Genomic DNA, 12,457 nt, shown 5'->3' with positions numbered 1-12,457 from the left:
AGATTATTTCACTTGTTAAATATTTAACACTAATATGTATTGCTTTCATCTTTAGATCTTTTGAACAAAATTGACTTCTGGGTTCATCTTAGTCTTCTGATATATGTAATCAGAGAAACTAGGTTTGGCTAGATGCTGTTGTTTTGGTAAATCATTGGCACAGTTAATGGAAGTGGCTACTGAAATCAAAGGTTGGGGCATACCACAAGCCTTGGTGGAATTTGTGGTTTACAAATTGCTTATCAAGGAGTATACATATTCTAGACTTTCTGCATCAAGCCTTTGTCATTTAATCAGTCATACATGCTTAGCCCAGTCTTTGAAATGAATTACACCACCATTTCTTGTTATTCATTGTGTTGTGTGAATATTATAAGGACCATTATTGTGATCATAAAAAAGCTAGAACATTGTGTTTGAACAACCTCAATAGTTGTTTGTACAATTTACTTTTTCTTATCAATTGTTCTTTCCTTGAATTTTACATTGTGTTCACATAAGTGCTTTAGCTCTTCACAAAGGTGGTCAAGGAGAACAAAGTATAAGACCATTTATTAGCAAGACGTGAGAACTTCTATTTCAAGCATTATACCTTATTCAAATTTAAACTTTAACTTTAGTTCATTATATTCTTAGTTTCTCATCTTAGTTAATATGGTTTTATATATGAAATCTGTGCAAGTTATCAAACATTATTATCTAAAAGTTTTTATATAAAAATCAAGTAGATCTATAATTACTTATTTTTTATCCTACCATGATAAGGTTTCATGAATTTGTGTGCCAACTGACAAGGTTATCCAAACATAAAGGTCTACAATAGTCATTTATTAGGATACTGAATGTATTGTCCTTATATGAATGAAATTGTGTGGAGTAATAAGGAGTTTAATCCAAAAGGGTTCTTCATTTTGTATTTTCTGTGTCGATTTTATACTAAGTCTTCTGTCAAGTATGATGAAGAAAAAGTGGAGAGCAATTTTGGAGAACATTGATTCATGAAAGTTGACTTTAAATTTAAGCATGCACTTGCCATAATCTTGATTTGAGTATGGGGATTTCTCTTGGGGATTTGAGTCTCGGGATTTACCTAAATCAATATGCTGTTTAGTTTATGTTGTGCCATGCTATATTGATTTCTTATGTTACAATTATGCCATCTTTTGGTTAGTTAGTATTATGAATCTAAAATAATTTTGCTGCTAGACAAAGATAAAGTTCTAGCTTCTGCTAAGAACCCATCATCATAAATAACCCTTAAAGAGATAAATACACGCTGTCTTCAATGCTTCAGTCATTCACTAATTTCAAGAAAAGTCAATAAACTTATTTTCAATTTAACTTCTTTTCTATCTTCTTTTTTATCCTTATCACTATTTCTAGTATTTTGACAAAAAAAGTTTGTTCTTTAGGTTTTAAATTTGAAGATAATATACCTTTTTAATTATATATTTTATTTAATTAATGTGGAGAGAAAAAGATTAATGTTATTGGGGTGCTTTTTTTGCAGGTGGAAATGCTGAGAAGGACCATGCTTGTTAGGAGAGATTTAAGGACATGGACTTCCGAAGAAGTGTTTTTAAAGTAGACAGAAACAACCCAGTTTAGATGTGGCTACAAAAACTGCTACGACACTTGCAATTGTGCCTTCATAGTAATAGGTTCTATATTCTGGTTTTACAAGAAGACGTTGCCCCTCCTATTGTCAATCATAGTTATTCACTCATTTTATTGAAAGTTGAAACTAATGACAATAACCTTATATAATATTATATTGTATTTATAAGTTTCTTTGTTTGTTTTAAGGCTCGTAGTTCTATTGTCAATCATAATTATTCACTCATTTTATTGAAAGTTGAAACTAATGACAATATACTTATATAATATTATATTGTATTTATAAGTTTTTTGTTTTAAGGCTCCCTGATCTTTACAAATAAAGGAATTATTTTTTTTCTCTATCCATATGTTACATACGGATTTATCCGTATGTAATTACATATGTAATTATATATGTACTTATATACGGATATTATATACGGATTTATCCGTATATAATTTACATATCCGTATATAACTTAGCTACGAGTATATTATATACGGATTTTTGTCCGTATGTATTTCGTATGTAATTAATCATTATATACGGATTTTGAATGTTACATACGGATTTTAGCAGTATGTAATTCCAATTTTTCTTGTAGTGAGCAATTGAAATATTTAATCCAGTTGCTGCTGATCCACAAAAGAGTTGGGTGGTGAATGGTCAACGTCTCAAACCTTATCTAGGGGGAGAGGTGCAACAATTTTCCACAATGATGTTGTTGGTTGATCCTTGAAAGTTTGGGTCAAGCTCGTGACGTTAAACAAGCGCTCACTGGGAGGCAACCCAGAGTTTTGTAAGTATTTTCTGTTTTTAGATTAGGGCTGATGTACTTTATTTGAAACCTGGTTTGTTATGATGGTTTGCTATTAACTGTGATTGTATGATAAGTAATGCTGAATGATGCTTATGATTGATTGATGTTGAGATAGATGTGCACATTAAATGCTTATACAGGTGATTCACAAGCTTTGTGAACAAATGCATGATATCATGATTGTGATTGTGAAATTAAGCAGGATGTGTATGTCAAATGTGAATGAGCTTATATGTGAGATTTTGAGCTCCAGAGTTGTTATTGTTGAATGTTATTACTTTGAAAGCATGAATGATTTTGCCCAGGTTTTCTATGATTGAATCAATTGCTTGTTTTGCATCATGTGATCAAGGACATTTGTTGAAAACCTTTTTATTGGCCAAATTCATAAAATCAGCCCACTAAAAGAGAACACTGTGTGTTCTATCTTTTGAACCCTTAGCCTTGAATATACACTGAAAACCCTTGATTGAAATCTTTACCTTGAGTTAAGTAGAAGATCTTGTGTGGTATTGTTAAATATTCAAGTTTGGGGTTGTTGGGAAAAACATGAAAAGCATTGAGCTAAGAGTTAAAAAAAAGTAAGAATATGCAAAGAAAAAAAAGAAAAGAAAAAGAAGCAAAGCTCAATGCAAAGGCAAAAGAAAGTTGGGAATGAATAAGATGATTGTGTAGTTATGATTCTATTAACTCAAGGATTTTGTGATCCAGAAAAACCAATTTTCTTGTTAGCCCAGCCACATTATAAGCCATAGAAAAGTCCTTGTGATGATGCATGCTTGTGAATGTTTTTGATTGTGGTAAAATGAAAGGCAAAGTTAATTCATGTAACATTGTGATAGTAGAGTGAATGAGTGATCATCTCTTATACACTTGAGTGTGAGTGAAACACTTGACTGAGTGAGGAAATATCACATGAACACATGAACATCCATGTTTAATTGATTGATCATTCATGAAAATAGCATTTGTTGGAATTTAAATGACTTTGTGAATACTAAAGCATGTGCACATCTTGATCGAACTCTTGGTCATAAGTTTGAGTGAAGTTTTTGCTTATCTTGAAAAGAAGATTTTTGAATGAAGTGAATCATCATATAAATTGTTTTAAAGATAGAGGTACATCTTATTTGCTTGAGGACAAGCAAAGTTTTAAGTTTGGGGTTGTGATAACAGTTGAAAAACTGTTATTTTCATGATTAAAATTGACACTAAAAGCAACCTTTACACTTAGAAACTAGCTTGAAATCATGCTTTTCTGTATATTTTTGGAAATAAGAGAGCTGGACAGGTTTATGCTTGATTTCAGTGTTTTTGTGCAGGTTTTAAGGTGAATTTGGTAAAAGAAGTGAAGAAGGAGAGAGATGAAATCAGAAAAGACAATAAAAAGTGCAAAAGGAGAAGCCGAAGTCACCGCTCAGCGGCAGTTTACCGCTGAGCGGCACTCAGGAGTTTGCGGGAGGTTCGCTGAGGGGCAAAATGGCCGCTGAGGGGAGAAAACAAGTCACGCACTCACCGCTGAGCGGTATTTTACCGCTGAGCGGTACTCTGGAAGTCACGGGAGATCCGCTGAGGGGCAAAATGGCCGCTGAGGGGAGAAAACAAGTCACGCAATCACCGCTGAGCGGTAATTTACCGCTGAGCGGCACTTTAATGGGCTTGGACTTGACTTTTTGTAATTTACGAATGATACATAAGCTTTAGGGTTTCCTAGGGTTAGGCATCTCTGGCTGGAACGAGGCAAACACTCTCTCTACCACCCCTTTGAAGGAGGATCTTGGATGCTGAGGCTTCCGCTTCACCTTTTTAGGGTTTATTCTTTCATTCTTTCATTGTAATTCATCTAGGTTCACCATGAATATGGTGAACTAACCTCTTTATGTTTGTTGGGGAATCAATGTAGTCTTGTGAAACTCTCATATATGGAATCTGTTTTTACATCTTTTAATTAAGACTTATGCTTTCTTTCATCATTAGTTAGGGTTTTTCCTCTTTGTTTAATGCTTGCATGGTTTAACTCATTCGATGCATGATTATTGGTTTTGTCGATACGGGAACGTACGGGGAAGTCTAGATCCGGGGAATTTCTCCCAATTTTATATTGGTTGTCGGTAAGCTCCTGTACTTATGAACTAATCATTAGGAATGCTAGGAATTGTATGAACTCGTGATTAGGGAGAAGTCTTCTGGAAAGGTACATTAGAGAGTGGCATTAACAATGGTGATTTGATCGTTGAATTCCTAAAATATATGAGAGTGGATAAGAAGAAATTGAACCCCAACAACATATCCATACATAAATTTCATTGAAAGTGTTTATCTTTTGCTTTTTGCCATTGATCACAATTCATGCATACATGTTTATTTTCTGTCTTGCATTTTAAACCCAATTAATTCGTTTGTAAGTCTTAGTTAATTAAGAAATCACATAACTAAACTAGGCCGTGAGTCCTTTGGGAAGAACGATACTTGGTCTTACCAAGTTTTATTACTTGAACGATTCGGTCATACTTGTCGATTGAAAACAAGTTTGTGACATCATAATTTGGTGTTCATAAATTTGTCCATCAACAGGTTCCTGGTTTGATCAAATTTCTGAAGAAGTTCAGTAGAAAGAAGAAAAAGAAGAAGGAACTTGAGCTTTATTGGGTCAAGCTAATGACATTAAAAGAGCGCTTGCTGGGAGGCAACCCAGTGAATTTAAAAACTTTTGATTTGGTTTTGTAATTTTTAATTTGTGAACATTATTTTTGTATTTATTTTGTTGGATATAGCATCTACTGAAGGATGCTAGGTGGTTAAGTATCTACTGAAGGATACAATGGCTGTAACACCTACTGATGGGTGTTGGTAAGAAAATTTTGCACCTACTGAAGGGTGTTGGTGGATTTTGGGTCAGGCTCGTGACGTTAAACAAGCGCTACCTGGGAGGCAACCCAGTTGATTGAATATTTTTGTTGATTTGTTTTAGTTAGGGTTTGCATAAGCATTTTGAACATTGAAGGAGAAGAACATGCAAAGAAAAAGAAAAGAAAAGAAAAAGAAGCAAAGCTCATGCAAAGGCAAAAGAAAGTTGGGAATGAATAAGATGATTGTGTAGTTATGATTCTATTAACTCAAGGATTTTGTGATCCAGAAAAACCAATTTTCTTGTTAGCCCAGCCACATTATAAGCCATAGAAAAGTCCTTGTGATGATGCATGCTTGTGAATGTTTTTGATTGTGGTAAAATGAAAGGCAAAGTTAATTCATGTAACATTGTGATAGTAGAGTGAATGAGTGATCATCTCTTATACACTTGAGTGTGAGTGAAACACTTGACTGAGTGAGGAAATATCACATGAACACATGAACATCCATGTTTAATTGATTGATCATTCATGAAAATAGCATTTGTTGGAATTTAAATGACTTTGTGAATACTAAAGCATGTGCACATCTTGATCGAACTCTTGGTCATAAGTTTGAGTGAAGTTTTTGCTTATCTTGAAAAGAAGATTTTTGAATGAAGTGAATCATCATATAAATTGTTTTAAAGATAGAGGTACATCTTATTTGCTTGAGGACAAGCAAAGTTTTAAGTTTGGGGTTGTGATAACAGTTGAAAAACTGTTATTTTCATGATTAAAATTGACACTAAAAGCAACCTTTACACTTAGAAACTAGCTTGAAATCATGCTTTTCTGTATATTTTTGGAAATAAGAGAGCTGGACAGGTTTATGCTTGATTTCAGTGTTTTTGTGCAGGTTTTAAGGTGAATTTGGTAAAAGAAGTGAAGAAGGAGAGAGATGAAATCAGAAAAGACAATAAAAAGTGCAAAAGGAGAAGCCGAAGTCACCGCTCAGCGGCAGTTTACCGCTGAGCGGCACTCAGGAGTTTGCGGGAGGTTCGCTGAGGGGCAAAATGGCCGCTGAGGGGAGAAAACAAGTCACGCACTCACCGCTGAGCGGTATTTTACCGCTGAGCGGTACTCTGGAAGTCACGGGAGATCCGCTGAGGGGCAAAATGGCCGCTGAGGGGAGAAAACAAGTCACGCAATCACCGCTGAGCGGTAATTTACCGCTGAGCGGCACTTTAATGGGCTTGGACTTGACTTTTTGTAATTTACGAATGATACATAAGCTTTAGGGTTTCCTAGGGTTAGGCATCTCTGGCTGGAACGAGGCAAACACTCTCTCTACCACCCTTTGAAGGAGGATCTTGGATGCTGAGGCTTCCGCTTCACCTTTTTAGGGTTTATTCTTTCATTCTTTCATTGTAATTCATCTAGGTTCACCATGAATATGGTGAACTAACCTCTTTATGTTTGTTGGGGAATCAATGTAGTCTTGTGAAACTCTCATATATGGAATCTGTTTTTACATCTTTTAATTAAGACTTATGCTTTCTTTCATCATTAGTTAGGGTTTTTCCTCTTTGTTTAATGCTTGCATGGTTTAACTCATTCGATGCATGATTATTGGTTTTGTCGATACGGGAACGTACGGGGAAGTCTAGATCCGGGGAATTTCTCCCAATTTTATATTGGTTGTCGGTAAGCTCCTGTACTTATGAACTAATCATTAGGAATGCTAGGAATTGTATGAACTCGTGATTAGGGAGAAGCCTTCTGGAAAGGTACATTAGAGAGTGGCATTAACAATGGTGATTTGATCGTTGAATTCCTAAAATATATGAGAGTGGATAAGAAGAAATTGAACCCCAACAACATATCCATACATAAATTTCATTGAAAGTGTTTATCTTTTGCTTTTTGCCATTGATCACAATTCATGCATACATGTTTATTTTCTGTCTTGCATTTTAAACCCCAATTAATTCGTTTGTAAGTCTTAGTTAATTAAGAAATCACATAACTAAACTAGGCCGTGAGTCCTTTGGGAAGAACGATACTTGGTCTTACCAAGTTTTATTACTTGAACGATTCGGTCATACTTGTCGATTGAAAACAAGTTTGTGACATCATAATTTGGTGTTCATAAATTTGTCCATCAACAGGTTCCTGGTTTGATCAAATTTCTGAAGAAGTTCAGTAGAAAGAAGAAAAAGAAGAAGGAACTTGAGCTTTATTGGGTCAAGCTAATGACATTAAAAGAGCGCTTGCTGGGAGGCAACCCAGTGAATTTAAAAACTTTTGATTTGGTTTTGTAATTTTTAATTTGTGAACATTATTTTTGTATTTATTTTGTTGGATATAGCATCTACTGAAGGATGCTAGGTGGTTAAGTATCTACTGAAGGATACAATGGCTGTAACACCTACTGATGGGTGTTGGTAAGAAAATTTTGCACCTACTGAAGGGTGTTGGTGGATTTTGGGTCAGGCTCGTGACGTTAAACAAGCGCTACCTGGGAGGCAACCCAGTTGATTGAATATTTTTGTTGATTTGTTTTAGTTAGGGTTTGCATAAGCATTTTGAACATTGAAGGAGAAGAACATGCAAAGAAAAAGAAAAGAAAAGAAAAAGAAGCAAAGCTCAATGCAAAGGCAAAAGAAAGTTGGGAATGAATAAGATGATTGTGTAGTTATGATTCTATTAACTCAAGGATTTTGTGATCCAGAAAAACCAATTTTCTTGTTAGCCCAGCCACATTATAAGCCATAGAAAAGTCCTTGTGATGATGCATGCTTGTGAATGTTTTTGATTGTGGTAAAATGAAAGGCAAAGTTAATTCATGTAACATTGTGATAGTAGAGTGAATGAGTGATCATCTCTTATACACTTGAGTGTGAGTGAAACACTTGACTGAGTGAGGAAATATCACATGAACACATGAACATCCATGTTTAATTGATTGATCATTCATGAAAATAGCATTTGTTGGAATTTAAATGACTTTGTGAATACTAAAGCATGTGCACATCTTGATCGAACTCTTGGTCATAAGTTTGAGTGAAGTTTTTGCTTATCTTGAAAAGAAGATTTTTGAATGAAGTGAATCATCATATGAATTGTTTTAAAGATAGAGTTACATCTTATTTGCTTGAGGACAAGCAAAGTTTTAAGTTTGGGGTTGTGATAACAGTTGAAAAACTGTTATTTTCATGATTAAAATTGACACTAAAAGCAACCTTTACACTTAGAAACTAGCTTGAAATCATGCTTTTCCTCATGTTTTTAGAAATAAGAGAGCTGGACAGGTTTATGCTTGATTTCAGTGTTTTTGTGCAGGTTTTAAGGTGAATTTGGTGAAAGAAGTGAAGAAGGAGAGAGTTGAAATCAGAAAAGACAACAAAAAGTGCAAAAAGGAGAAGCCGAAGTCACCGCTCAGCGGCAGTTTACCGCTGAGCGGCACTCAGGAGCTTGCGGGAGGTCCGCTGAGGGGCAAAATGGCCGCTGAGGGGAGCAAACAAGTCACGCACTCACCGATGAGCGGTATTTTACCGCTGAGCGGCATTTTAATGGGCTTGGACTTGACTTTTTGTAATTTACGAATGATATATAAGCTTTAGGGTTTCCTAGGGTTAGGCATCTCTGGCTGGAACGAAGCAAACACTCTCTCTTCCACCCCTTTGAAGGAGGATCTTGGATGCTGAGGCTTCCTCTTCACCTTTTTAGGGTTTATTCTTTCATTCTTTCATTGTAATTCATCTAGGTTCACCATGAATATGGTGAACTAAACTCTGTATGTTTGTTGGGGAATCAATGTAATCTTGTGAAACTCTCATATATGGAATCTGTTTTTACATCTTTTAATTAAGACTTATGCTTTCTTTTCATCATTAGTTAGGGTTTTTCCTCTTTGCTTAATGCTTGCATTGTTTAACTCATTCGATGCATGATTATTGGTTTTGTCGATACGGGCACGTACGGGGAAGTCTAGATCCGGGGAATTTCTCCCAATTTTATATTGGTTGTCATTAAGCTCCTGCACTTATGAACTGATCATTAGGAATGCTAGGAATTGTATGAACTCGTGATTAGGGACAAGCCTTCTGGAAAGGTACATTAGAGAGTGGCATTAACAATGATGATTTGACTGTTGAATTCCTAAAAATATATGAGAGTGGATAAGATGAAATTGACCCCCAACAACATATTCATATCTATATTTCATTGAAAGTGTTTATCTTTTGCTTTTTGCCATTGATCAAAAATTCATGCATACATGTTTATTTTCTGTCTTGCATCTTAAACCCCAAATATTTCGTTTGTAAGTTAATCAAGAAACCACATAACTAAACTAGGTCGTGAGTCCTTTGGGAAGAACGATACTTGGTCTAACCAAGTTTATTACTTGAACGATTATGTCATACTTGCCGATTGAAAACAAGTTTGTGACATCATAATTTGGTGTTCATAAATTTGTCCACCAAGTAACTCTGCAGATTTTTGAAAATCTTGTTTTAAAGCTGTCCTAACTCCACCCAAATGCAATTTTCAGTTTTCCAGTTCATAATCATGCAGTTTAATCGGTTCAAACATCAAATATATCATCAAATCATGCATAGAAATCAAAACCCCTAAATATTCATGCTTTGACAATCACATCCAAATTCAAGAACCCAAGAATGAATGAAATGCATTTTAGTTACTTGGGTGGAGATACTAAATGCAATGAGTATGCTTCCAAGCTAGAATGCTCTCTTCCAACCCAAACTTTGATAGCACACTAGTGAAAAAGTGAGTGGAAGAGAAATTTTCTTAAGAGGGAAGAGTGAAAAGATGTGGAAAACCTTAGAGAAGGTATGTGGGAGTGTTTGTGCAGAGAAGAGCTTGAAAGTATGAGAAATTTCGCAGCTTAGGGTTTAAAAATACCCTAATGGGCTCGGGCCCCACTAAGGGGAACTAAAGCCCATCTGCGAGAGTACCGCTCAGCGGCACTTTCGTGATGTGCTCTTCTCCTTCTTTTCTTAACCTACGTGCCTCCCATACATGCCCCTCACTGGTTCCCTGCAATTCAATGTTTAAAATGCTTATGCAAACCCTAGCTAAAATAAACAAAAACAATCAATCAACTGGGTTGCCTCCCAGGTAGCGCTTGTTTAACGTCACGAGCCTGACCCAAAATCCTCCAGCACCCTTCAGTAGATGCAAATCTTTCTTACCAACACCCATCAGTAGGTGTATACAAACATAGTATCCTTCAGTAGATACTCTTTCGCCTTACATCCATCAGTAGATGTAAACCCTGTAACAAACTTATAACAAAAACAAAAATACCCAAAAGTTCAAAATTACTTCACCAAACAAAAAATTAAAAGTTCTTAAATCACTGGGTTGCCTCCCAGCAAGCGCTCTTTTAACGTCACTAGCTTGACCCAATAAAGCTCATGTTCCACCTTCTTTTTCTTCTTTCTACTGAACTTCTTCAGAAATTTGATCAAACCAGGAACCTGTTGCAATGTCTTAATCATAGGAACTTTAATCTCCAATTTCTTGAAGATTTCCATGAGGCACTTAAATTTCTTTTCCTTCCTATGATACTTCTTTGGATGAGGAAGAGGTTTTTCATATGATTCTTTCTTTTTTTTCTCGTCCTCTTTTTCTTTTCTCTCACTTTCTTTTTTTCTTTTCTTTTTCTACTCGCTTTCTCAATCTTCACACAAATTTTCTCTTCTTCTTTCTCTTCTCTCTCTTTTCTCTCTTCTCTCTCTTCTTTTTCCAACTCAACTTTTTCAACATTTACACTCACTAGCACTTCACACTCTTCCCTGGGGTTAACCTCAGTATTAGCCCCAAAATTTTTGTCAGGCCTTTCTTCCAAATGCTTGGTAATCTGACCCATTTGAATCTCCAAGTTCTTAATAGCGGCTTCAGTGCTCTTTTGAGAAGATTCAGTTTTCTGTATGAATTGCTGAAGAATTCCTTCCAACCTTGTTGATCTTTTTAAGTGTAGACATTTGTTGCCATAAGGTAGGTTGCTGTTGTTGCTTGTGAAATGGCCCTGATTGTCCAGCTTGCCTACTTTGTCCTTGACCAATACTTGAGTGTGGTTTCCACCCTTGATTATAGTTCCCTTGACAGTATTGATTGGTCATGTAGTTTACATCCTCTACGGCTTCTACTGGAAAGGCACATTGACCATTAATATGGTCGCCTCCACACAATTCACACATCTGTGGTTGAACCTGTGCAACAGTCTTTAACTCTTTTGGCAGTTGTGCAAGTATCTTTGTGAGATTCTCCAATTGTTGAGTTAGTATCTTGTTCTGAGCTAGCAAGGCATCATTGGATTGCAATTGTAGAACTCCTTTTTGTTGAATAGGAGCTCCTCTTTCACTGTTCAGCTCATTATCACTAGTAGCCATATTGTCAATGATTTCTGTAGCTTCCTCTGGAGTTTTCCATTTGATATTTCCTCCTGCTGAGGCGTCAAGCATCATCTTGGTTTGTGAACCAAGACCTCCAAGGAAGGTTAGGACTACTTGCACATCATCAAAGTTATGCGTGGGTGTCTTTCTTAATAAGCTTTTATACCTATCCCATGCATGCCCCAGTGATTCCTCCATGCCTTGCCTGAAAGATGATATCTCTTGCTTTCCTTTGTTTACCTTGGTAGAATTGAGTGCCCATATAGTTAAATTCTTGACCGAATTGCATCCTGAAAGCATTAGGCACAAAACTCTAGAAAATATTTGTTAGCACAAAAAGATATAGGAGATGATATAGATTCAGAAGATAAAATAAAATAAAATCTAATCTAATCAAATAAAATAAAATAAAATAAAATAAATCAAATCAAATAAGATAAAATAAAATAAAAAAAATAAAATAAAATAAAATAAAATCAAATCAAATAAATAAAATCAAATAAAATCAAATAAAATAAAAACCGAAAAAATAAAAACAGAAAATAAAAACAGAAATTCAAAATTAAAGTCAAAGATAATCAATAATCACACAAATTAACCAGTTAAACCAGAGTCCCCGACAACGACGCCAAAAACTTGATGGACAAATTTATGAACACCAAAATATGATGTCACAAACTTGTTTTACAATCGGCAAGTATGACCGAATCGTTTCAAACAATAAACTTGGTAAGACCAAGTATCGTTCTCCCAAAGGACTCACGGCCTAGTTTAGTTGTGA

At 35.4% G+C, this 12,457-nt stretch overlaps 1 long non-coding RNA gene across 1 annotated transcript; it reads left to right on the top strand.

Moving 5' to 3' along the window:
* The first annotated feature begins 492 nt into the window (after positions 1-492).
* Positions 493-1,805, top strand: LOC148192749 (uncharacterized). The gene is made up of 2 exons (XR_015781835.1): positions 493-564; positions 1,511-1,805. It is a non-coding gene; the product is annotated as an uncharacterized LOC148192749 (long non-coding RNA).
* Positions 1,806-12,457: the final 10,652 nt, after the last annotated feature.

The sequence above is a fragment of the Vigna umbellata genome, chromosome 9 (genome assembly GCF_029865625.1).
Source record: "Vigna umbellata cultivar VRB3 chromosome 9, Vumbellata_1.0, whole genome shotgun sequence".
In the NCBI taxonomy this organism is placed as follows: Eukaryota; Viridiplantae; Streptophyta; class Magnoliopsida; order Fabales; family Fabaceae; genus Vigna; species Vigna umbellata.
Note: the sequence above shows the minus strand (reverse complement) of the source record. Positions and strands in the feature narration are given on the sequence as shown.